At 35.6% G+C, this 26591-nt stretch overlaps 1 long non-coding RNA gene across 1 annotated transcript in view; it reads left to right on the top strand.

Annotated features, from left to right (window-relative positions):
• The window catches only part of LOC132359517 (uncharacterized), a 583379-nt gene that overhangs the window by 321715 nt on the left and 235073 nt on the right, over nucleotides 1-26591 (top strand). Inside the window, exon 4 of the long non-coding RNA XR_009500864.1 lies at nucleotides 12436-12505. This is a non-coding gene — a long non-coding RNA (uncharacterized LOC132359517). The remainder of the gene's footprint in view (nucleotides 1-12435; nucleotides 12506-26591) is intronic.

The raw sequence follows: 26591 nt of genomic DNA, 5'->3' as shown, positions 1-26591 counted from the left end.
TTCTTGCACAGGGGAGTTTAAATAAATATAGTAAATCTTTATTCACTACAAAAAAAACTAAATGCATTTGTATGTAACTTACTCTCAAATTAAGAATATGAATCATTTAGTTTGATTTAAACTTGACCAAGTACATTTTTTTCCTATCTCTTTTCTATAATCACTATAGCATAAATTCTAACCATGGCCACTGTTTCCCATCAAAACACATCCTCTCCAGCATTTATTGTTTCTAGATTTTTTGATGATGGCCATTCTGACCGGTGTGAGATGATATCTCATTGTAGTTTTGATTTGCATTTCTCTAATGATTAATGATGTTGAGCATTCTTTCATGTGTCTGTAGGCCATCTGTATATCTTCTTTGGAGAAATGTCTATTTAGGTCTTCTGCCCATTTTTGGATTGGGTTGTTCGTTTTTTTGTTATTGAGCTGCATGAGCTGCTTGTAAATCTTGGAGATTAATCCTTTGTCAGTTGCTTCATTTGCAAATATTTTCTCCCATTCTGATGGTTGTCTTTTCGTCTTGTTTATGGTTTCCTTTGCTGTGCAAAAGCTTTTAAGTTTCATTAGGTCCCATTTGTTTATTTGTGTTCTTATTTCCATTTCTCTGGGAGCTGGGTCAAAAAGAATCTTGCTGTGATGTATGTCATAGAGTGTTCTGCCTATGTTTTCCTCTAAGAGTTTGATAGTGTCTGGTCTTACACTTAGGTCTTTAATCCATTTTGAGTTTATTTTTGTGTATGGTGTCAGGGAGTGTTCTAATTTCATACTTTTACATGTACCTGTCCAATTTTCCCAGCACCACTTATTGAAGAGGCTGTCTTTTCTCCACTGTATATGCTTGCCTCCTTTATCAAAGATAAGGTGACCATATGTGCGTGGGTTTATCTCTGGGCTTTCTATCCTGTTCCATTGATCTATATTTCTGTTTTTGTGCCAGTACCATACTGTCTTGATTACTGTAGCTTTGTAATATAGTCTGAAGTCAGGGAGCCTAATTCCCCCAGCTCCATTTTTCGTTCTCAAGATTACTATGGCTATTCGGGGTCTTTTGTGTTTCCATACAAATTGTGAAATTTTTTGTTCTAGTTCTGTGAAAAATGCCAGTGGTAGTTTGATAGGGATTGCATTGAATCTGTAGATTGCTTTGGGTAGTAGAGTCATTTTCACAATGTTGATTCTTCCAATCCAGGAACATGGTATATCTTTCCACCTATTTGTATCATCTTTAATTTCTTTCATCAGTGTCTTATAATTTTCTGCATACAGGTCTTTTGTCTCCTTAGGTAGATTTATTCCTAGATATTTTATTCTTTTTGTTGCAATGGTAAACGGGAGTGTTTTCTTAATTTCACTTTCAGATTTTTCGTCATTAGTGTATAGAAATGCAAGAGATTTCTGTGCATTAATTTTGTATCCTGCTACTTTACCAAATTCATTGATTAGCTCTAGGACTTTTCTGGTAGCATCTTTAGGATTCTCTATATATAGTATCATGTCATCTGCAAACAGTGACAGCTTTACTTCTTCTTTTCCAATTTGGATTCCTTTTATTTCTTTGTCTTCTCTGATTGCTGTGGCTAACACTTCCAAAACTATGTTGAATAATAGTGGTGAGAGTGGGCAACCTTGTCTTGTTCCTGATCTTAGTGGAAATGGTTTCAGTTTTTCACCATTGAGGACAATGTTGGCTGTGGGTTTGTCATATATGGCCTTTATTATGTTGAGGAAAGTTCCCTCTATGCCTACTTTCTGCAGGACTTTTATCATAAATGGGTGTTGAATTTTGTCGAAAGCTTTCTCTGCATCTATTGAGATGATCATATGGTTTTTCTCCTTCAATTTGCTAATATGGTGTATCACGTTGATTGATTTGCGTATATTGAAGAATCCTTGCATTCCTGGGATAAACCCCACTTGATCATGGTGTATGATCCTTTTAATGTGCTGTTGGATTCTGTTTGCTAGTATTTTGTTGAGGATTTTTGCATCTATGTTCATCAGTGATATTGGCCTGTAGTTTTCTTTCTTTGTGACATCTTTGTCTGGTTTTGGTATCAGGGTGATGGTGGCCTCGTAGAATGAGTTTGGGAGTGTTCCTCCCTCTGCAATATTTTGGAAGAGTTTGAGAAGGATAGGTGTTAGCTCTTCTCTAAATGTTTGATAGAATTCACCTGTGAAGCCATCTGGTCCTGGGCTTTTGTTTGTTGGAAGGTTTTTAATCACAGTTACAATTTCAGTGCTTGTGATTGGTCTGTTCATATTTTCTATTTCTTCCTGGTTCAGTCTCGGCAGTTTATGCATTTCTAAGAATCTGTCCATTTCTTCCAGGTTGTCCATTTTATTGGCGTAGAGTTGCTTGTAGTAATCTCTCATGATCTTTTGTATTTCTGCAGTGTCAGTGGTTACTTCTCCTTTTTCATTTCTAATTCTATTGATTTGAGTCTTCTCCCTTTTTCTCTTGATGAGTCTGGCTAATGGTTTATCAATTTTGTTTATCTTCTCAAAGAACCAGCTTTTAGTTTTATTGATTTTTGCTATTGTTTCCTTCATTTCTTTTTCATTTATTTCTGACCTGATCTTTATGATTTCTTTCCTTCTGCTAGCTTTGGGGTTTTTTTGTTCTTCTTTCTCTAATTGCTTTAGGTGCAAGGTTAGGTTGTTTATTCGAGATGTTTCCTGTTTCTTGAGGTAGGCTTGTATTGCTATAAACTTCCCTCTTAGCACTGCTTTTGCTGCGTCCCATAGGTTTTGGGTCGTCGTATCTCCATTGTCATTTGTTTCTAAGTATTTTTTGATTTCCCCTTTGATTTCTTCAGTGATCACTTCGTTATTAAGTAGTGTATTGTGTAGCCTCCATGTGTTTGTATTTTTTACAGATCTTTTCCTGTAATTGATATCTAGTCTCATAGCGTTGTGGTCGGAAAAGATACTTGATACGATTTCAATTTTCTTAAATTTACCAAGGCTTGATTTGTGACCCAAGATATGATCTATCCTGGAGAATGTTCCATGCGCACTTGAGAAAAATGTGTATTCTGTTGTTTTTGGGTGGAATGTCCTATAAATATCAATTAAGTCCATCTTGTTTAATGTATCATTTAAAGCTTGTGTTTCCTTATTTATTTTCATTTTGGATGATCTGTCCATTGGTGAAAGTGGGGTGTTAAAGTCCCCTACTATGATTGTGTTGTTGTCGATTTCCCCTTTTATGGCTGTTAGTATTTGCCTTATGTATTGAGGTGCTCCTATGTTGGGTGCATAAATATTTACAATTGTTATACCTTCCTCTTGGATCGATCCCTTGATCATTATATAGTGTCCTTCTTTGTCTCTTATAATATTCTTTATTTTAAAGTCTATTTTGTCTGATATGAGAATTGCTACTCCAGCTTTCTTTTGATTTCCATTTGCATGGAATATCTTTTTCCATCCCCTCACTTTCAGTCTGTATGTGTCTCGAGGTCTGAAGTGGGTCTCTTGTAGACAGCATATATATGGGTCTTGTTTTTGTATCCATTCAGCCAGTCTGTGTCTTTTGGTGGGAGCATTTAATCCATTTACGTTCAAGGTAATTATCGATATGTATGTTCCTATTCCCATTTTCTTAAATGTTTTGGGTTTGTTATTGTAGGTGTTTTCCTTCTCTTGTGTTTCTTGCCTAGAGAAGTTCCTTTAGCATTTGTTGTAAAGCTGGTTTGGTGGTGCTGAACTCTCTCAGCTTTTGCTTGTCTGTAAAGGTTTTAATTTCTCCATCGAATCTGAATGAGATCCTTGCTGGGTAGAGTAATCTTGGTTGTAGGTTTTTCTCCTTCATCACTTTAAGTATATCCTGCCACTCCCTTCTGGCTTGCAGAGTTTCTGCTGAAAGATCAGATGTTAACCTTATGGGGATTCCCTTGTGTGTTATTTGTTGTTTTTCCCTTGCTGCTTTTAATATGTTTTCTTTATATTTAATTTTTGACAGTTTGATTAATATGTGTCTTGGCGTGTTTCTCCTTGGGTTTATCCTGTATGGGACTCTCTGTGCTTCCTGGACTTGATTAACTATTTCCTTTCCCATATTAGGGAAGTTTTCAACTACAATCTCTTCTAATATTTTCTCAGTCCCTTTCTTTTTCTCTTCTTCTTCTGGGACCCCTATAATTCGAATGTTGGTGCGTTTAATGTTGTCCCAGAGGTCTCTGAGACTGTCCTCAGTTCTTTTCATTCTTTTTTCTTTATCCTGCTCTGCAGTAGTTATTTCCACCATTTTATCTTCCAGGTCACTTATCCTTTCTTCTGCCTCAGTTATTCTGCTATTGATCCCATCTAGAGTATTTTTAATTTCATTTATTGTGTTTTTCATCGTTGCTTGGTTCCTCTTTAGTTCTTCTACGTCCTTGTTAAATGTTTCTTGCATTTTGTCTATTCTGTTTCCAAGATTTTGGATCATCCTTACTATCATTATTCTGAATTCTTTTTCAGGTAGACTACCTATTTCCTCTTCATTTGTTAGGTCTGGTGTGTTTTGACCCTGCTCCTTCATCTGCTGTGTGTTTTTCTGTCGTCTCATTTTGCTTATCTTACTGTGTTTGGGGTCTCCTTTTCACAGGCTGCAGGTTCGTAGTTCCTGTTGTTTTTGGTATCTGTCCCCAGTGGGTAAGGTTGGTTCAGTGGGTTGTGTAGGCTTCCTGGTGGAGGGAACTATTGCCTGTGTTCTGGTGGATGAGGTTGAATCTTGTCTTTCTGGTGGGCACGTCCACGTCTGGTGGTGTGTTTTGGGGTGTCTGTGTCCTTATGATTTTAGGCAGCCTCTCTGCTAATGGATGGGGCTGTGTTCCTGTCTTGCTAGTTGTTTGGCATAGGGTGTCCAGCACTGTAGCTTGCTGGTCGTTGAGTGAAGCTGGGTCTTGATGTTGAGATGGAGATCTCTGAGAGATTTTTGCCGTTTGGTATTACGTGGAGCTGGTAGGTCTCTTGTGGACCAGTGTCCTGAAGTTGGCTCTCCCACCTCAGAGGCACAGCCCTGATGCCTGGCTGGAGCACCAAGAGCCTTTCATCCACACAGCTCAGAATATAAGGGAGAAAAAAATAGAAAGAAAGAAAGAGGATAAAATAAAATAAAATAAAGCTATTATAATAAAAAATAAGAAAAAAATTATTAAGAGTAAATGTATTCAGAAAAAATTTTTTTTTAATTTTTAAAAATAGATTTATTAATTTTTTATAGTAAAAAATAAGAAAAAAATTTTTAAGAAAAAAATTTATTAAGAAAAAAAATTTTTTAATTTTTTAAAATAAAAAATATGAAAAAACTTATTAAAAAAATTTTTAATTTCTAAAAATAGAAAGTATGGAAAAAATTATTAAAAAAACATATATTAGGAAAAAAAATTTTTTTAAGTAAAAAAAAAAAAAAAAAAAAAAATAATGGACGGACCTAACCCAGGTCTAATGGTGAAAGCAAAGCTATTCAGACAAAATCTCACCCAGAAGCATACACATATACACTCACAAAAAAAAAGGAAAAGGGGAAATTAATATATCCTGCTCCTAAAGTCCACCTTTTGAATTTGGGATGATTCGTTGTCTATTCAGGTATTCAACAGATGCAGGCACATCAAGTTGTTTGTGGAGCTTTAATCCGTTGCTTCTGAGGCTGCTGGGAGAGATTTCCCTTTCTCTTCTTTGTTGGTACAGCTCCCAGCGTTCAGCTTTGGATTTGGACCCGCCTCTGCGTGTAGGTCGCCTGAGGGTGTCTGTTCCCCGCCCAGACAGAACGGGGTTAAAGGAGCAGCTGCTTCGAGGGGCTCTGGCTCACTCAGGCCGGGGGAGGGAGCGGTACGGTGGAGGCGGGGCGAGCCTGCAGTGTCAGAGGCTTCGTGACGTTGCAGCAGCCTGAGGCGCGCCGTGTGTTCTCCCGGGGAAGTTGTCCCTGGATCACGGGAGCCTGGCAGTGGCGAGCTGCACCGGCTCCTGGGAGGGGCGGTGTGGAGAGTGACCTGTGCTCGCACACAGGCTTCTTGGTGGCAGCAGCAGCAGCCTCAGCGTCTCCTACCAGTCTCTGGGGTCCGCGCTGTTAGCCGCGGCTCGCGCCCGCCTCTGGAGTTCGTCTAGGCGGCGCTCTGAATCCCCTCTCCTTGCGCACCGCGAAACAAAGAGGCAAGAAAAAGTCTCTTGCCTCTTCGGCAGCTGCAGACCTCCTCTCCGGCTCCCTCCCGGCTCGCCGCGGCACGCCAACCCCTTCAGGCTGTGTTCACGCCGCCAACCCCAGTCCTCTCCCTGCGATCCGACCGAAGCCCGCGCCTCAGCTCCCAGCCCCGCCCGTCCCAGCGGGTGAGCAGACAAGCCTCTCGGGCTGGTGAGCGCTGCTCGGCGCTGAGCCTCTGTGCGGGAATCTCTCCGTTTTTCCCTCTGCGCCCCTGTTGCTGTGGGATCCGCGCTGATAGCCACGGCTCGCACCCGTCTCTGGATTTCGTTTAGGCAGCGCTCTGAATCCCCTCTCCTTGCGCGCCGCGAAACAAAGAGGCAAGAAAAAGTCTCTTGCCTCTTCGGCAGCTGCAGTCTTTTTCCCGGTCTCCCTCCCGGCTAGCTGTGGTGCACTAACCCCTTCAGGCTGTGTTCATGCCGCCAACCCCAGTACTCTCTCTGCGATCCGACCGAAGCCGGAGCCTCAGCTCCCAGCCCCGCCCGCCCCGGCGGGTGAGCAGACAAGCCTCTCGGGCTGGTGAGTGCTGCTTGGCGCCGAGCCTCTGTGCGGGAGTCTCTCCGCTTTGCCCTCCGCACCCCTGTGGCTGCGCTCTCCTCCGCGGCTCCGAAGCTTCCCCCCTCTGCCACCCGCAGTCTCTGCCCGCAAAGGGGCTTCCTAGTGCCTGGAAACCTTTCCTCCTTCACGGCTCCCTCCCACTGGCGCAGGTCCCGTCCCTATCCTTTTGCCTCTGTTATTTCTTTTTTCTTTTACCCTACCCAACTACGTGGGGATTTTCTTGCCTTTTGGGAGGTCTGACGTCTTCTGCCAGCGTTCAGTGGGTGTTCTGTAGGAGCAGTTCCACGTGTAGATGTATTTCTACTGTATCTGTGGGAAGGAAGGTGATCTCCGCGTCTTACTCTTCCGCCATCTTGCCCCTACCAAACACATAACTTTTTAATTTAGTTTTTTAAAATGCTTTTCTTCACCCCTTTCTCCCACCCCCACCCCTACCCTCTACCCCCAACCTCTGGCAACCACTAATCTGTTCTCTGTATCTATGAGCTTGTTTTTTTTTTTTTTTTCTCTTAGATTCTACATATAAGAGGGGTCATACAGTATTTGTCTTTCTTTGTTTGACATATTTCACTTAGCATAATGCCCTTGAGGTCCGTCCATGTTGTCACAAATGGAAAGTTTTAATTCTTTTCATGGCTGAATAATATTTCATTGTGCATATATACCACAATTTCTTTATACAGTCATCCAATAATGGACACTTAGTTTGTTTCTGTACCCTGGTTATAGTAAATAATGCTGCAATGAATATGGGGTGCACATATATTTTTGAGTTAGTGGTTTGGTTTTCTTTGGATAAAATCCCAGAAGTGGAATTACTGTATCATATGATAGTTCTGTTGCTATTTTTATTTTTTGAGGAAATTTCATACTGTTTTCCATAGTGGCCACAGCAATTTACATTCCCACCAACACTACACAAGGATTCCCTTTTGGCCACATCCTTGCCAACACTTGTTATTTCTTGTCTTTTTGATAATAGCCATTCTAACATGTATGAGATGACTTCTTATTGTGGTTTTGATTTGCGTTTACCTGATGTTTAATGATGTTGAGCATCCTTTCAGGTACCTGTTGGTCCTCTGTATGTCCTCTTTGGCAAAGATATTCTGCCCCTTTTTAAATCAGATTGCTTGTTTTTGTTTTACTGCTGAGTCGCACAAAAGTTCTTTATGTATTTTGAATATTAGCCTCTTTCTAGATATATGATTTGTAAATATTTTATTTAATAGGTTGCCTTTTCACTTTGTTGTTTCCTTTGCTGTGCAGAAGCTTTTTATTTTGATGTAATCACACTATATTTTTGCTTTTGTTGCTTTTCCTTTTAGTGTCACATCCAAAAAATCATCACCAAGACCTATATCAAGGAGCTTCCACCTATGTTTTCTTCTAGGAGTTTTATGGTTTCAAGTCTTATGTTCAGGTCTTTAATTCATTTTGAGTTAGTTTTTGTGTATAGTATAAGATAGTGGTACAGTTTTATTGTTTTGCACGTGACTGTCCAGTTTTTCCAATACCATTTATTGAAGGGAATATCCTTTCCCAGTTGTATGTTCTTGGTTTTTTGATCATAAATTAATTGACAAAATATGCATGGGTTTATTTCTGGGCTCTCTATTCTGTTCCAATGATCTATGTGTCTGGCTTTATGACAGTACCATACTGTTTTATTTACTATAGCTTTGTAATATAGTTTGAAATCAGGGAGTGTGATGCCTCCACATTTTTTCTTTCTTAAGATTTTTTTGGCTTTTCAGAGTCTTTTCTGATTCTGTACAAATATTAGGATTATTTTTTCTTTTTCTGTGAAAAATGCTATTGGAATTTTGATAAGGATTGCATTGAATCAGTAAATTGCTTTGGATAGTTTGGACATCTCAAGATTATTGATTCTTCCAGTCCATGAACATGGTGTCTTTCTCCATTTCTTTGTGTACTCTTCAATTTCTTTCATTAATGTCTTATAGTTTTCAATATACAGGTCTTTTACTTTCTTGGTCAAACTTATTCCTAGGTGTTTTATTCTTTTTGATGCAATTGTAAATGGCATTATTTTCTTAACTTCTCTTTCTGATAGTTCATTATTAGTGTATAGAAATGCAACAGATTTTTGCTTATTGATTTTGTACCCTGTAACTTTACTGAATGTTTATTAGTCCTAAGAGTTTTTTGATGGAGTCTTTAGGGTTTTCTATATATACTATCATGCCATCTGTAATTAGTGACAATTTTACTTTTTCTTTCCAATTTGTATTCCTTTCACTTCTTTTTCTTACCTAATTGCTCTGGCTAGGACTTCCAATACCATAAATAAAAGTAGCGATAGTGGTTATCCTTGTTCATTCCTGATCTTAGAGGGAAATCTTGCAGCTTTTCACTGCTGAGTATGATACTAGCTGAGGACTTGTCATATATGACCTTTATTGTGTTGAGGTATGTTCCTTCTATACCCACTTTGTTGAGAGTTTTTTCATAAACTGATGTTGAATTTTACCAAATGATTTTTCTGCATTTATTGAGATGATCATATGGTTTTTATTCTTCATTTTGTTAATGCAGTATGTCACATTGACTGATTTGCAGATGCTGAACCATCCTTGCACCCCTGGGGTAAATGCCATTTGATTATGGTGTACAATCCTTTTAATGTATTGTTGAATTTGGTTTTCTAATATTTTGTTGAGCATGTTTTCATCTGTGTTGATCAGGGATATTTTCTTTTCTTGTGGCATCCTTGTAATTTTCTTTTCTTGTGTCATCCTTGTCTGGTTTTGGTATCAGACTAATGATGGCCTCATAAAATGTGTTTAGAAGAATTTCCTGTTCTTCTGTTTTTTGGAAGAGTTTGAGTAAGATTGGTATTAATTCTTTAAATGTTTGGTAGAACTCACTAGTGAAGCCATTTGTTCCTGGACTTTTGTTTGTTGGGAGGTTTTTGATTACAGATTCAATCTCCTTACTAGTAATCAGTCTGTTCAGATTTTCTGTTTCATCATGACTCAGTCTTGGTAGGTTGTATGTTTCTAGGAATTTATCCATTTCTTTTAGGTTGTCAAATTTCTTGGCATGTAATTGTTCAGAGTAGTCTATTATGGTCCTTTATGTTTCTGTGGTATCATTGTAATATCTTCTCTTTCATTTCTGATTTTATTTATTTGAGTCTTCTTGCTTTTTTTTTTCTTGGTGAGTTTAACTAATGGCTTGTCAATTTTATTTCTCTTTTCAAAGAACCAATTCTTTGTTTCATTGGTCTTCTCTATTGTCTTTTTGGGCTCTATTTCATTTATTCTTAGCACATTGTTTCATTTAGTATATATTTATTATTCTTCTCTAATCTTTGTTATTTCCTTTTCCTTCTACTAACTTTGGACTTTGTTCTTTTTTCTAGATCCTTGAGGTGTAAAGTTAAGTTGTTCATTTGAGACTTTTTTCTTGTTTCTTGAGGTAAATATTTGTTGCTATGAACTTCCCTCTTAGAACAGCTTTTGGTATATTCCAAAAATTTTGGTGTACTTTCATTTTCATTTGTTTCAAGGTACTTTAAAATTTCTCTTTGATTTTTTTATTTGACTAATTTGTTCAGTAGCATGTTGTTTAATCTCCACATATTTTTTCTTTAATCACAATTGCATAAAATTCCAACCATGGCCACTGGTTCCCATCAAAGCCTATATATTTTATGGTATCTGAGGGCCAAGATTTAATTTTAGAGAATAGTTAAAATTAATATCATATGATATTTATTGTAATTAATAAAAATATCTATCATTGTCAGACTTATAAAGAGAGGTTGTAGTATAATTGACTGTATTTTATCAAACAAACATGAGAAAACAAAGGCATAGAGAATTTGCCAACGGTCACAGAGCAGGCGTAGTTTAATGTCAGGTGCATGTCTTTTTCTTGTGTTGTTAGGATGTTGAGCCATACCATCTGTCTGTGAGTCTCTGACTATTTATTATCTGAAACTGGTTTGCCTATCATAATGTCTTAAGCAGAGTCCTGAGTATCCCCCAAATACATTTCATTTGTCTCTGAAATGTTTGTAGACATATTGGAGTATTATGTCTGATATCATAGGAATTTGAAATGCATCAAATAAAATGAAAGGACACTGAAAAAATATAACTTCAGTGACCTTCTCATTCTACCAATAGGTTTAGTGAACTTGCCATACATTTAAAAAGAAGAATTTATGGTCTAAACGACCCCTCCCACTTTACCCAAATCATGGAATTTTGACTAAAAAGTACCATTGAATTGTACACTTTAAATGGGTGATGTGAATTTATGATATGTAAATTATGTTTCAATAAAGGTGTTAAAAAATAAGTATACTTCCTGGATTGCTGCAAGTGAGTAAACATCAGCAAACACGCATAAATTGTTTAGAAAGTCACCCAGATGTAGCTATTCAAAGTGTCATTTTAGACCAAAGGTTTGAATGCTGGAAGATAATTTATAACTCTTCTGGTTGCAAAAACTAGAGGCCCAGAGAGGCTGTATAATCTGGCCAATATCTCACAGAGAGTTAAAGGCAAAGGCAGGTTTTGAAGCCCATTCTCCTACACAGATGAGAGCAAGACTTGTAACTTTAGGTTCTCATGAGTTTACAGCATTGCCCCTGTTTTTCATGGTCTATACATCTTCTAAAGTTTATGATCTCTCAGTCATACTGTAGTCTTATGCTTAAAACTGTCAGATCACTTGGTACTGGCCACAGAACCTAAAAGTACCTAAATGAAAAAGGCTGAGTCTAAATAAATATTTCTGTGGGAAAGAAAACAAATGCTTCCTTTTCCTTTTCTTGGTTCTTATTTAATTAACCTTATAATTCATGTCCTTTGTTTTAAGCTATTTCAAGTCATTTTTGGGAATGGGTTAAATTTGAAATTTCAAAAAAATGAAATTATCAATCATAAACTTGGTGTTACATTGTCTACTCTGTTGATTTTCTCTGAAATCAAAGGTTGCAGATACTTAATAGTATTAAGTCTGCACTGAAGACTGGTAAAAACTGCCTGTATGCTAGAAGCCATTTTTGAATTAAAAATTTTTGAACTTTTATCTGTAAACTGAAATAGATCACTATGCTTGGAGCAAGTATCCATTTCATTGTACCATATTGTGAATGAATTCACTATAATGGAAACAATCTTTTTTTAACCTTTATTTTTAGCTGTAGGTCTAATTTTGCTTTGAAAAATATGGGCTTCATATTTGCAGCCAAATGAACTTCATGTTTGCAATAAGAAAGATGTGCTTCATTATTTGAAATAATAACCCATGTTTTACTGAGAGACATAAAAGAAGACTGAAATGAATGGAGAGACACACCATGTTTCAATGTAGAAAGAGAATTCTTCAAAAACTAACTTCTTCCTAATTTCCAGGTTTAATTCAATTTTATTCTAGATCCTAGAAAGTTTTTTTCCCCTTAAATTAGATATTTTTAAGTTGACCTGAAAATATAAAAGAGTGATACTAGACAAGAAAATAAGGCAGGGGGCAGGTATCAGAGGAAAAGTGATATGTAATTTTTAAAAACCCATGATAATAGGTATAATAATAAAAAATATGTACTGGCATAAGGATCAATGGAAATAAAAATGGAAACCAGGGGAAAAAAGACCCAGTATTGTATATATATATACTAGAATTTTTTTTTTTTTTTTGTATCTTAGTTCCCCGACCAGGAATTGAACCTGTGCCCCCTGCAGTGGGAGCGTGGAGTATTAACCACTGGACCGCCAGGTAAGTCCCGATATATACTAAAATTTAAGTGAAATGGAAAGATTAAAAAAAAAGCCACATCCTCTGGAATTTGCTTTGGATAGCAGGAGAATAAATACTGTCTTTCAGACCCTGCCCAATATCTTCTCCCCTTTTGCTTATAGAGGTGTTAGTGGGAAATTAATTCAACCAAAGGATTTAATACACAAAATTTGAAGCCATTTTAAAGACAAACTCTGATTCCAAAGCTCTGCCTGTTCTTTGGCCCCAAGTCTAACTTGGCCCCAAGCTAAAGCCATGGGGCTAAGTTAGACTTCCCATTTGGTTATGAATGCTATCTTAAGAAGAGGACCCTGAGATAAGTATTGGAGTGCAAGTAGTTGATTTGGGAGGTAATCCTAAGAAATACTGTCAAGGGAATAGAGAAATAAGACAGAGAAGGAAGGCAGCCAAGAAAGTTTTTGTTGTTAACCACCTTACCATTGTGGGCAAATGGAGCCTGATCTCGCTGGGAAAATCTGGGAGCTGGTGTAAAACATGCACCTAGACTCTTCTGTTCCAACCCATCAAGGGTAAGAGAACTTGGGTATTTACACAACAGTTATTTGTCGAGGGATGCTGGGTTGGGAAAGGGGCAGGCAGTAATCTCTGGGTACTTCCAACCGTCTGCTCCCATGGACCAAACAAACTTTGGTGGCCAAATAATGCCTCAGGCAATAAATCCAGGTGTTGGCAGCTGGAAGTCAGGCCAGTAAGCTCTGAAGTGCTAAGGGCAAGGGGATATAGATGAAGAAATAGCAGTGTGTCTGATACAAAAGCCAGTACTCTAGGCATTTACTTTGCACAGCAAAGAAATCAGACTTTTTAGTTTTCCTGTGATAACTTGAACTGAAAAAAGGTGGTGAAGGATGGTTGATAATTGCTGAGCTCAGGAAAGACATATGACAGGTGAGAGAACTCAGTAGGGAGAAAGCAACTGGCATTTGGGCAATCTAAGGAGAAATCTTTGTGACAGTGATTGGAGGGTGCTGCTGTGAAATTTTAGACACAGTGATGTTTTATGATGAATCTTAGGGTGTTTCCCCTTCCATGTTATACTCTCCTTCAATTATCTCCAAACTTTCAGTAAAAATCTGTTATGCATAATAGCCCTGTGTTAGCAGTGCCTTGGGAAATAAAGATGAAGGGACTGTGCCCATGCTGAGAATGAAGCTGTGCAGAGTGGTGATGAGATGGTTAGAAGTGGTTGACAATTGAGCAAGATTTTTATGTGAGGTGAGCACCAGAGAATGTAAATCTCCACAGGAATCCCTGGAATACTGGGAAGACTGCTAGTAATCGTGTGACTTTATGTAGATTTTATTTTAAAAAATAACCGCAGAAAGCTACAGGACTTGATTCTGTCTCTACTTAAAATTTTAATATATTGCTTATTACAAATTTTTGCATTAGTTTTGAGTTTTTAAAATATTGCATCAAAATATTATTTATCTTGATTATTGAGGTTTTCTTAGTGCCTCCTTAAATTTTGCCCTGCAAGTAAGCTCCTCACTCATTTCATCCAAGTTCTGGTCCCAACATAGGGCTATTTAGGTCATCTGTGAAAGATAGTATTATAAATTACTGGGGAAAGAAAATGGTGGTGGGAGAATTGATTTATCTATTTAAGAAAATATACCCTAAGTTCATTCTTTGTAGCAAATAAATTTTAAAGTGTTAAATAAATAAAATTAAAGTATAAGAGAATAATATTTGCTCTCAGGATACAGAAGTAATTCCTACACATATAGCATAATTGAACTACAGAACAACTTAAAACTTCAATTTGTTTCAAAAAATGTGAAAGGTAGACAGGGAAGGAAATTTACAACAAATATTTTGAAAGGACTAAATCATCAATATGTTAACTTGATTTTGGAAAAGTAACTTTGAAGTTTGAATAAGGATCCTTAAAACTGTCTGTACTCCTTAATACAGAAATCTCACTGCTAAGAATCTATCCTTATGAAATAGTTGGAGATGTGGCCAGAGACTTATGTATAAATGTAGTATTATGTAGGGTTATCAGCAATAACAAAAATTCTTGAAGGAATCCAAATATCAAAAAATACAGAGATGGTTGAAGAAATCATGGCAGAGTGATAGGATGAAACATTATACAACTATAAAAAATATGCTTTTAAGAATATTTAACCTGGGCTTGAGCTACAGCAGTGTGTCCACATGGCTGGGGATGGCATAGCAGAGAAGGTGCCAGGAACATACGTTTGAGTTGAGATCATTGCAATGGAGACTACAGATGACTCAAGGACAGAGGCCCCTCTTCCAAAATTTTCTGGATTTTAAATCCTAAGTTCTGTGCAAGATTGTTAAGGAGTGGAAACAAAAGGTGACTTAAACTGTATTTCTATCAAACCCTAGGGAGTGAGTTTCTACGTCAAATGTGATTTGATTTAGAAAAATAAATATATATCACACAAGATATATAATCTCTTAGTGATGGGATTATGGGTGATTTTCATTTTCCTGTTTATACCTTCCAGCATTATATTTAAGAATGTATTCTTGGAGCAAAGGATTTTTGTATCTCAGCTTATCACTTTGGCATATTTTCCAGATGTTTAGGAAAAATGTCTTTCAAATAAATGTTGTAATTTTTTGCTATAGGGAAATAGAGGCCTCAAAAAATGGAATTATTTTTTCCCAGTAATTTTCATATTTTGATAGTAGAAAGCCATATATGTGTAAAAGGGAATGAGAGGGCAGAAGTGTATTCTATGCTACAGCAAACAAATGTCATGACATGCTCTTTGGAATGAACTTAAAGATAGTTGATTAAAGATCATTTTCTGCGTTTCTTATATGGTCAGTATTCACTCACTTCTGTATGAAGCCACAGGAGCACGGAACTGGATATCAGGGGACTGAGAATCTAGTACCCCTTCTATCACTCCCATCAAAGAGATCTTGGCCACCGTTCACCACCTTTGTTGATTCTAAAAGGAAGGATTTTCTGTAGGTATTGATTTTTGGTTGGGTCTCTTTGAAATATTTGCAAATGTGAATCTTGATTTACTAAAATCTTAGGTAGAATTCATCTTTGGATCTGCCCATTTGGAGCTTACAAAATACATGCCAACCAATGATTGTATTTTATTCAATCCTTGGTATCTTTGAAGCTGGAGACATAAATGGTCACAAGAGAACCAACCTCAGTTTCTAAAAAAGCAACATGTTTTTGGTCTGGGCAAATGGGAAGTAATCTCCCATTAGAAGAAGATTTTATATATATATATATATGTATACATATATATGTGTGTATATATATGTATACATATATATATGACTAAACTTTTCATGTGAAGACAATTGATAGTATTTTTCTTTTTTTGATTGATGGCATTTTAATGAGCATTTTGATTCTAGGCATGCCATGGCCTCAAAAACTAACAGCAAATGTGCTTTATGAATAACAGTGAATCTAGTCAGTACGGTACCATCATGTCATTTGCTCAGTGGGAATATCCAGTGCTGTACCACAAATGTTAAATTGTTCTTCCTTAAAGGAGGTGACATCATGCAAGAACTTCAAATCCAGTATTAAATGATTTTTTTTTTTGTTTTAATTACAAATGCAGCATCCCCTCCCTGCTTTTTCCCTCATGAGTTGCTTTTTTTTTTTTTGTCTTGACTCCCTGACCCAACGAACTTAGTGAATCACTGGGTGCAGTTTGCTATTTGACTCACAAGATATATTGACTGGCAGACTCATATATTTTCTCCCTATTTACAAACAAAAACCAAAATAAAGAAGAAGAATGGAAGACAGGAATCTTTAAAAATTTTATTGAAAAATTATCATTTTGTTTGAGCACAAAGATGAATATCCTAGAGCTGTGAGCTAAGGAAAAGGGGAGTGGCCTGGGGGGCACACTTTGGATATGATGCCACCTTTCAGGTGGCTTTCATTTTCATGCCTGGGAGACGAGCATCTTAAAAAAAAAGCTGGCTATTGCATATAAAGTTTAGAGAATTGAGTATTGTCTACTAAAGCAACAAGATTTATGAGAGATGTCTGGCTCAATTGCATTAGGGAAAAAAAATGATTTCAAAAAAATCACTTCCCTGCCTTTTAAAATGAAAACCATCTGCAATGAAAATTTTTAAATGATAAATCTTCTCCTTTCACACTGCTACTGATAAATGGTTAGTTTTCTTCCTCTTTTTGGAGGGGGCAGAATAGATATATAGGAGTATGTGATATTTGTGTACACATACCTTTTATTAAATGTCTGTATACTTTTTTTCGGGAATTTTAAATAAGACTCTCAGTTGTTTATTGTTATTATTATTATTATTATTATTATTATGTGATATCATGAGAGCTATTGCATGGAAAATCTGGACTGTAACTTTTTGGAGTTGACATTCAATAACATTTGACCTTTCTTACCTCTGAAGAAAATATTATTCTGTCTCAATAAATATAGTGATTCCAGATCCATAGGGTATATTTAAGTCAAGGTCTGTTCAATGTAATATTTTAAATTAGTCAATTTATACAAGTTAATATTTATATTTGATGTTAAACATTCAATCATAGATGCTTTTTGTAATGCAGTATACTTTTCATTTTGACAAAAACCTACAAATTCTAGCATTTATTCGAAGTGTAAAAGAAAGAAAGAACTCCATAATTATCATGTGCTCACATACACATGCGTGTGAGCAAACACATACAGGAGGGCAGTGACTGAAGTAATAAAGTTACATGTTAGCCTCTCCTTTTTTTTTTGGTTCTCTACTGTAAAAGCATTTAGGCAAGTGTGTGCATTGTTTCGTTTTACCCAAATCCTGACAAAGGGTGAGAACCTAATAAACGGCAATGACAATTCACATAAAATCATTCTATATATTCTGTGACTCTCAGTTTATTAATCTAGAGTGCACTGAGTCTCATCTGGCTTACTGTGAAGCAGTAGGGAGTAGAACTATCTGTAATGGTGGTTTCTCTTCCTTTCCTCAAATATAGGGGCACCCAGGCTCCTTTGGAAACACGCGAGTTTAATTGGAAATTCTGGCGTCTACTTTACTAGTCATAAACTAGGTAATTGTTTCCTAATGCAACCTGGCAGTGCCATTGAGGGCAGATTATACAGAGCTGCCATCCTGAGGTGTTCTAAACAAGTGACAAATCATTAACAGCAAGTCTCTGGATCTCCGTGAGTGAGCTCTGTGGCTGCCACTGGAGGGAAACAAGACCAGAGAGGAGCGAGGGAGATCTGAGTAGGCAGAAGCTGCTGCATTAATGACTGGCATTGCCAGCACTGTGTGCTGCAGATGACTGCGGCATCTTCACTTTCACCTTATTCTCAGAGGTGTTGCTATGGGTACCATCTCAGAGGTGTCACAGGAAAAAAGAGCAGGAGGCAGACTGATGAACAACATAGGGAAGTAAAGGATATGCAACAGCACAGCAATATGAAGACATCCTTCCCATACAAACGAGTGTGTTGCATACTTCGATAGGGACCCATTAAATATAGAGGATGGCAGACAGGAGAGTTGGTTGAATTGTCAACAAATGACAAATAAAAGGTGCTTTGGAACTATTTTGTGGCCCCAATTATCCATAAGATAATAGTAGTACTGGACCTTTATCACTCAGGGTACAATCTTTGTCACTAAAGTAATTTATGAGACCCTGGGAATTGTATGCATGTGTGGTATATGGGTGTTTTTGTGATATGGAAAGACTTGGGAAAGCTGTTCATTATTTTAAAGGCTATGTTTTTCTGCACTCTTTTCAAACTCCTGCTCCCTCCCATGATCACAGATTCTATGAAGGTGCCAACTCCCTAGCATTTTGACTCTGAAATTAAACGTCGTTGTAACCTTCCCTCCTGCAATATGTTAATCATCATTAGCCTAATTCTTTCTCTTTCTCTCTGTCATATGTTAGTCTTTGAATAAAAGTCAGGAAAAAATTATTAGGAGCATTTTAACAAATTGCAGCATTTCAATGATTATGTCACAGTTGTCAGATTCCTTCCTAGCAGAGTTAGAAAAGTGACATTTTCGTAGTCTCCTAAGTTTATTCAACTTATTAAAATAGCATAAACAACGTTGAGGTGGAAAACAGGTTTTCCTACAAACCTTTATTAGTGTGTTATAATCATAGAGTCCAACCATGTATATATTTATAGGGGACATTTTAAAAAATACTCCGGTGGAAATGCAGAACAACTTCCCCTCATAGTTTGTTTGGAAACTCAAAGTTCATATTTTATGGGTCATGTGGCATTCAGCCTTTCCAAACTGGCTGGAATAGTTTCTGTAGAGATATAGCTAGAATTTTTTTGTTTTGTTTTTGTTTTCTTCCCTTTTCTCTTATTTATTTATTTTTTTACTTTTGCTCTCCCATTTTAAAATCATGGTAGTTGCTCAGAATGTCAACCAAAATAACATTCATAATCTGAAACCATTGCCCATTATTTTCACACATATATCATATAACTGTCATTGGAAACCAAATTCTGGGGTGATTTGACCAAACTCTTGGGAGGCTATTGCAGATACTTTTCTATAAAAAAAAATATGTTTTTACTAAAATCATACAAAAGGACCCTTGGCCCTGACCCTACTGCATATTTATTTTTTGTAGGCATCAATTTACTCAGGCAAAGAAACAGGAGAAGTTCTTAGAGAAAGATGAGGTCCTAACTTTCAGACACTTCTCTTTTTCTGGCTCTAACTTAAGGTATAGATCGTTGTTAGAACTAGAAGCAGATATTTATGGGAAAATGAAATTGAATTTGACTAAGCAGCAAGAGCTAAGACAGTTTAGAAAAAACAGAGTAGACCTAGTCTTTATTTATTAATTTGTTCATTTATTCAGCACTTAAGGAACAGCTCTCATGCACAAGGTACTATACTTGGCAGAGAGAAACAAAGACAAACAAGAGACAGACCTCTCCCAAGGAGCTTGCATCTAGAGGATGCCATCTTTAAATAGCTTCTTTTATAATGCTGTGAGTAGTGTGTATGTATACTAGTGTGATCTGAGATGTTTAGAAATGAGTGAAGTAGAGAGGAGTATAATTCACAGAAGGACTTCCAGAGTATCAAATAAAAGAAATTATTTAGTTTTCAAAGGCTTTTCAGGTATAAAAAACAACTTGAAGTATTAAACACAAGATGAGCACAATGAAGGTAGCATTACAAATTTGTTAGACAGGGTATATGGGAGCCAATGCAAGGACTGTGATTGAGAGAAACTTGGGATAGATCTCCAAATTTGGGACTTTGTTACTTACATATTACTATTTCCACCTTGAGAAGAAAATGTTCTTTGCTAAAAGGCATTAATTATTCCTGTGAATTGTGCCATCATGGAAAGTAAGCTTTAAGAGATTCTTACAGTCGGTCCTGGGTTTGTACTATATGATCTGGACATTTTCTGTAGCAGATTTTCTTGAAATCAATGATTGTCATTTATTATAAGGTTCAAAATAATTTTCCGTCCAACTATGATGTTAAGTTGCATCTAGTCCAACAAGAATAGTATTGGGGAGGAATTGTTTTTTTTGAAAAACTCAATCATTAGTCAGTTAACTGAAATTCTATCACTAAATTTGGCTTTTTTGTTTTGAATTTCTCTCATTTCCCAAGATTTAAAAATTGTCTGGAGATAGTAGAAACATTTAGGGTAATATAAAGTTACTAGCTCAGCACTTGTACTTACTGAACAATTAATAATGCCACCTGTCATTATTAGTGACAATAAAGGTAACACATATTAAATCTTGCAAGACAGCTAGAGGCCATCAAGTCATCCTCCTTAATACTACAGATTTTAGTAAATTTTAGAAAATGATCCAGCTGACTTAAAAGTTGAATTTAACATATTTACAACCTCCAAATATATTACAAGGTGATTATAAATTGCTTTGGGATTTTTTTTAATACTCAAAAAAGAGGTCAGCTTTTACTACAATGTAAAATTTAGAGGCTTTATTGAAATACATCTTCAATAAAGCTGCTAAAAATTTTTATGAAACCATTAAATATGCAAACACTTGTAAAGGACAGTGTATCTCTATATACATACATATGTATATAAGTGTGTGTACGTGTATTTATACATATTTATATAAAACATGTGTGAATACACACTCTCATATTTATCTGTACATATGTCTGCCCCTGCATCTGGAAGAATATATTTGTGTTTGTAGAGAGTTGGTCCAGTGTTCATATCCAAATGCAAATTCTGACTCTTCGAAGCAAATTTTCATATTTGCATGTCTTCCTTTCTCAGTAGTTTTGCCAGTTGGTGTATTTCTTTGCTTGTTTCCACTTTTTCTTCCTCTGCAACATCCCCCATGAAGTGGCGCTGAAAGATCACGTTAGCACAGTTCCATGATGTGAAATACCACAAGTCTGCAATTTTTCAGTCTTGAGAGCATAGCTGGGTTGAGAGGATGGAAATCTTTCAGTAATTATACCAGTTTGTATTCGTCTCACATTTGGGACCAAATACAAATCCGATCCACTCTTTCTCCCTGTGAATATTCATAAAAAACAAAGTGCCAATTCTGGGCTAATCATGTATGGAACCAAACATGTTGGTAAGTCCTAAGTATATACTGTATGTATGTATACATAAGAATATATATATTTATATACACTAATTTTGCTTGTGTCCTCCTCTGTGCAATTTGTTTGTTTAGTATAGGGGTTGCTGTTATAATGTGTTAATAAGCTGCTGAAAGCTTGGCACCTATTACTTGAAATGACAGCTATGTTAGAGAAGCCTATTAACACTCATAGCAGCAGTTCTGCAGCTACTAGAAATGAATTTCAAAGAAAGTAAATGAACAAAAGCAATTTATATCTCTAAGGAAAGCAAATACCATGCCCAGAACCATATATATACTTTGGAAATGTACAGTATATAAAATGAAAAAAAAAAAAACTCCTCTTCCAGTTAAAGAAACAACGGAAGAGAACTTTGGAGAAAGGAAGACTGCCTAAAAGATTTCCAAACAACCTTGAAGACATAAATGTTAAAGATACCAAGCATAACTTCCTCTCTTTGTTTCTATTGTATTTAAACTAGAACCATGTCAAACTCAGTTATAGGAATAGAACAGTATAGGTAGAGGAAATTCACTTTTCTCTCTGCGAGAAAAATTTAAATCATCTGGATTTAGCTCAAACTTTTTCTTAGTCTGAACTTAGAAGGATACCATTCGTTATTGTTCTCTGAGGCAGGGCACTTTATGAGTTAGTTCACCCTGCCTTTGAACTATTTTACTTACTTTTGACTGTCACTGAAATTTTACAAGATGGCTAAAAGTCCTGGTTAAACCTTAGCCATGATAATAAAAATATGGTAAGTTAGATTGGGAGTAGGTTTTTTTTTATGATATAGCCTGTGTGTGTGTGTGTGTGTGTGTGTGTGTGTGTGTGTGTGTGTATGTGTGTGTTGGGAAGGTTATATGATGATATTGGAGAGAGGATAGTTCCATAATTTTAGGCTAAACTTAGATTAAACTGTTAATTTTTAAGGCCCTTGCTTTTGAAACCAAGTGAAAGGAAAAACATCAAAAGACTTTTACATTTCAACTTACACACAGAACTTAGAAATTTTAGACCACTTTCAGGGTTTGTATAAAACTATCAGCCAAAGGTTATAATAGGCAGTTTCATCCCTAGAGTAATTTGCATTATTACCCTTATCTCTTTAATATTAGGATTGCAATGTCTTGGACACATAGTAGTACTGTCTTTGAATTCATAGCAACATCTTTGTATTATCTATGTATTGATCCTCTGCCCCCTAAAAATAAATCTTGAAAAGTCTTTGGGAGTGATAGAAAACAGGTGCATACTCTAAAAATCTGTATAAATGTAAACTCAAAACCATTCTCTGTGTGTGTGTGTGTGTGTGTGTGTATGCACGCACGTGCACATGCATATGTTCATACACTAATAAGGCTCAAGTTTGGGACAGATTATTGTAATGTCAGAGGAAAGAGGTGAGCAGAAAGGCAGTTCTTCTGTCACTGAAACTCAAGGCAAAATATGCTTTGAATATTGTCCAAATGGAACTTCAGTTTTCCAGATAGGGAGACACTATAATTGCCCTTTGAGACACTAACTAGAAATGCTCTTATTTTAAGTTCCATTAACCAAAACTTACTTTTACCTGGCCCTTCTAAGACTCAACAGTACAATGACAATTGATACTCATTATGATTATCCTAAAGGGACTCAAGTAAGGTAAATTTTTGCTTTTCAAATTACTAATAGTTTAATTATGCCCAGTCTTGTTAGTATAAAGTGATTTTTAAAAAATGGATTCTAACATCTTAAAAATATATAATTTGTATATGATATAGATAGTAACTCTACTATTTAGAGTAGTTGAATAACCCAAATACCCTATTCCATGTCTAGTAGAGAACAGGCCTGACTTAAAAGAAGCCGCATTTATTGGAATTTTCTAAAGACTTGTATTCAGAAATGCCAATTACCAGTTGTTTGTGAGCTGCCCAATATTATATTGTTCTGAAATAGTCTATGAAGTAGAATCTGGTCATTCAAAGGATAACAACAAAAACAAAGACTATGTAACATTAACATTTCCAATGGTAAGAATTAATTTTATAATTTTACTTTTTAAAATGATTATTTAAGACTTTTATTAAAAATATGACATGTATATGGAAAAATTTATGAAGCAAGTGTGTATAGTTTAATGACTTACCATGAAGGAAACTCCCAGGTGGCCACCTCTCAGATGAAGAAGTATCAGTTGCAGCATCTTAGAAACTTCTTTCCAATCACTGCCTTCCCCTGCCTCCCATCACAGTAACCACCATCCTTACTTCTTTTCTTTTACTTTTATCACCTAAAGTCGACGTTTAGTTTTATCTGCTTTTTACACTTACATAGATTCAATCGTGCAATGTGCATTCTTTTGTGTCTGGCTCTTTATAAAGTTCCATGTTGTTGCAGGAACTGTACAATATTTTATTGAATGGATGGATATTTGGTTACTTTTCAGTTTGAAATGATTTCAGACAATGCCGCCTTAAACCTTTTACGTGTTTCCTGGTACACATGTGCATGAGCTTTTGTTGGGTAGATGTCTATGAGAAGAATTACTGAGAGATAGGGTATATGCATGCTCAACTTCAGAAGATAATGTCCATCTGTTTTTCAAAGTGGCTGTACCAACCAATTTACACTTCTGTTAGAAGTATTAGAGAGTCTTGATTTCTCTACTTCTTTGTCATCATTAGTTATTTTTAATCTTTTAAAATAATAGTCATTCTTGTGGTGTTTTATTGTGGTTTTAATTTCCTCTTCTCTTATTAGTAATGGGGTTGAATACTCCATGTATGCATTGGTTTACTTTTTGTGAGAGGCAGTCTTTTCTTTATTGATTTGTCACAGTTTTCATTTTTTAATGTTTTGTAAAGGAGCCTATTATTAGTTATGTGCTCCAGATATTCCACTGTGTGGTTTGTCTTTTTACCCTCAAATTCGTGTATTTTGATGAACAGGTAATCTATTCAAATTTTTAAAACTTTGGTCACTTTTTTTAAAGTAAATTTTTCTAGATATTCTATTTAATCTAAATTTTCAAATTTATTGGCATAACATTGTTATTATCTGTAGCATCCATAGAGAAGTCACTTTTTAATATTGATATTGATTATTTATGCCTACCATTCTTTTAATTTTATCAGTTTTATCGGGGTTTATCAATTTTATCAGTCTTAAAAAACAAATTTGATTTTATTGATGTTCTCTATTATACATTTGTTTAATTTGCAATTTCTCCCCTTTTCCTTATGTACTTCCATCTATTCTCTTTGGGTTAAATTTCTGTTCCTTTTGTAATTTAAAAAGATGGATGCATACTTCATTGAGGTTTAGTTTTTCTTCTTTTCTAATATATGCATTTAAAGCTATAAATTCCATTATAAATAACTTTAGCAACATTCCATGATTTGAGAGGTCATAGTTCATTATCATTTAGTTCAAAATATTTTCTAATTTCCATTTTTATTTTACTTTCATCCATGAGTTATTTAAAGTATATTGCTTAATTTTCAAACATATGGGGATTTTCTAAATTGCTTTCACTTATTTCTAGTTTATTTGCAGTGATATGAGAGCACATATTCTGTATGGTTTCATTCTTTTGAAATTTGTTAAAATTGCTTTATGACCCAAGAAATGGTCAGTTTGGGGAAATTTTCCTATATGCTTGAAAAGAATGTGTATTCTGAAATGATGGCCATGTTTAAATATGTTTATGATCATATTGTTAAATACTTCTATATAATTTCTAATTTTGCCTGTGTGTTTTATTAAGTTACTGAGAAAAATCTTTCATTATGATCGTCCATTTGTCTATTTGTTTAGTTTTGTCAGTTTTTTCTTTATATATCTGAGACTATGATAAGGGCACAAACATTTTAAATTGCTATAAATTTCTGAATTATACTTCTAATCATTACAGTGTCCCTCTAGGTCCATCCATGTTGCTGCAAATGGCAAGATTTCATTCTTTTTTATGGCTGAGTAATATTCCATTGTGAGTGTGTATATATATGTATATACATGTGTATATATGTATGTATATATATATACATACATACATACATACCACATCTTCTTAAGCCAGTAATCTGTTGGTGGGCACTTGGGTTGTTTCCATGTCTTGGCTGTTGTAAATAATGCAGCTATGAACATTGGGCTCCATGTATCTTTTCAAATTAGAGTTTTTGCTTTTTTCCAGATATATACCCAGGAGTGGGATTGCTGGATAATACGGCAGCTCTATTTTTAGTTTTTTAAAGGAAACCCCATACTGTTTTCCAGAGTGGCTGCACCAATTTACATTCCCACCAAGAGTGTACGAAGGTTCCCTTTTCTCCACACCCTCTCCAGCATTTATTATTTGTAGACTTTTTGATGATATCCATTCTGACTGGTGTGAAGTGATGCCTTATTGTGGTTTTGATTTGCATTTCTCTGATAATTAGTGATGTTGAGCATCTTTTCATGTGCCCATTGGCCATCTGTATGTCTTCTTTGGAAAAATGTCTGTTTAGGTCTTCTTCCCATTTTTTGATTGGGTTGTTTGTTTTTTCAACATTGAGTTGTATGAGCTGTTTGTATATTTTGGATACTAGCCCCTTGTCAGTTGCATTGTTTGCAGACATTTTCTCCCATTCTGTAGGTTGTTTTTTTGTTTTGTTGATGGTTTCCTTTGCATTCTTTTTAATCATCTCACAATTTGTCTTTAATTGAAGCATTTAGTCCACTTACATTTAACGTATTTATTGATATATTTGGCTTAAATCTACTATTGTTTCAAGTGGTTTCTATTTGTACCATTGGCTCTGTGTTCCTTTTTCTCCTTACTATTTTCTTTTTTTTTTTTTTTTTATTTTCTTTTGGAGTAATTATTTTTCATAATTTTACTTTGATTCTGTTGGCATAGAAGTTATAAATTCATTTATTGTCCTTTTGATGATTACACTAGAAATTACAGCATTCATCCTTGACTTACAAATTCCTAATATTAATTGATGCTCTTATCCTCTTCTTGAATAATTTAGTTTCATTTACCCTCTCCTTTTATATATAAATGTAAATGAAAAAATTTAGTTATTTTTGTAGTAAATATTTATTAATATCTACTCTAATATTTGTGTTTTGTAGGTTTCCAATTTTTGCTTAGTTTCCAGGCTTCCACCTAAGATTATTTTCCTTCCTATGAAGAAAGCCCTAGAGTATTATTTATTGTAGGTCTCTTGCTGACAAATTCTCTTAGTTTGTCTGAACTGTATTAAGCTCTTATTCTAGGTGAATAATTTTTATTCTAGAAGAATAATTATAGAAAACTAGGACTCTAAGTTGACAGCAACATTTTTTCCTATACCTTAAAGATATTTTTGCATTATCTTCTGGCTTTCATTGTTTCTGTTGAGAAATAGGCTATAATCTGCAACGTTTCAGTGGTTTTGCTATTATATCTCTTGGTATAGCTTTCTTTGTATTTATTTTTGTGGGGTTCATA

Source organism: Balaenoptera ricei, chromosome 2 (assembly GCF_028023285.1).
Source record: "Balaenoptera ricei isolate mBalRic1 chromosome 2, mBalRic1.hap2, whole genome shotgun sequence".
Taxonomy (NCBI): domain Eukaryota; kingdom Metazoa; phylum Chordata; class Mammalia; order Artiodactyla; family Balaenopteridae; genus Balaenoptera; species Balaenoptera ricei.
The sequence above is the reverse complement of the archived record's forward strand: the minus strand, read 5'-3'. Positions and strand labels throughout refer to the sequence as shown.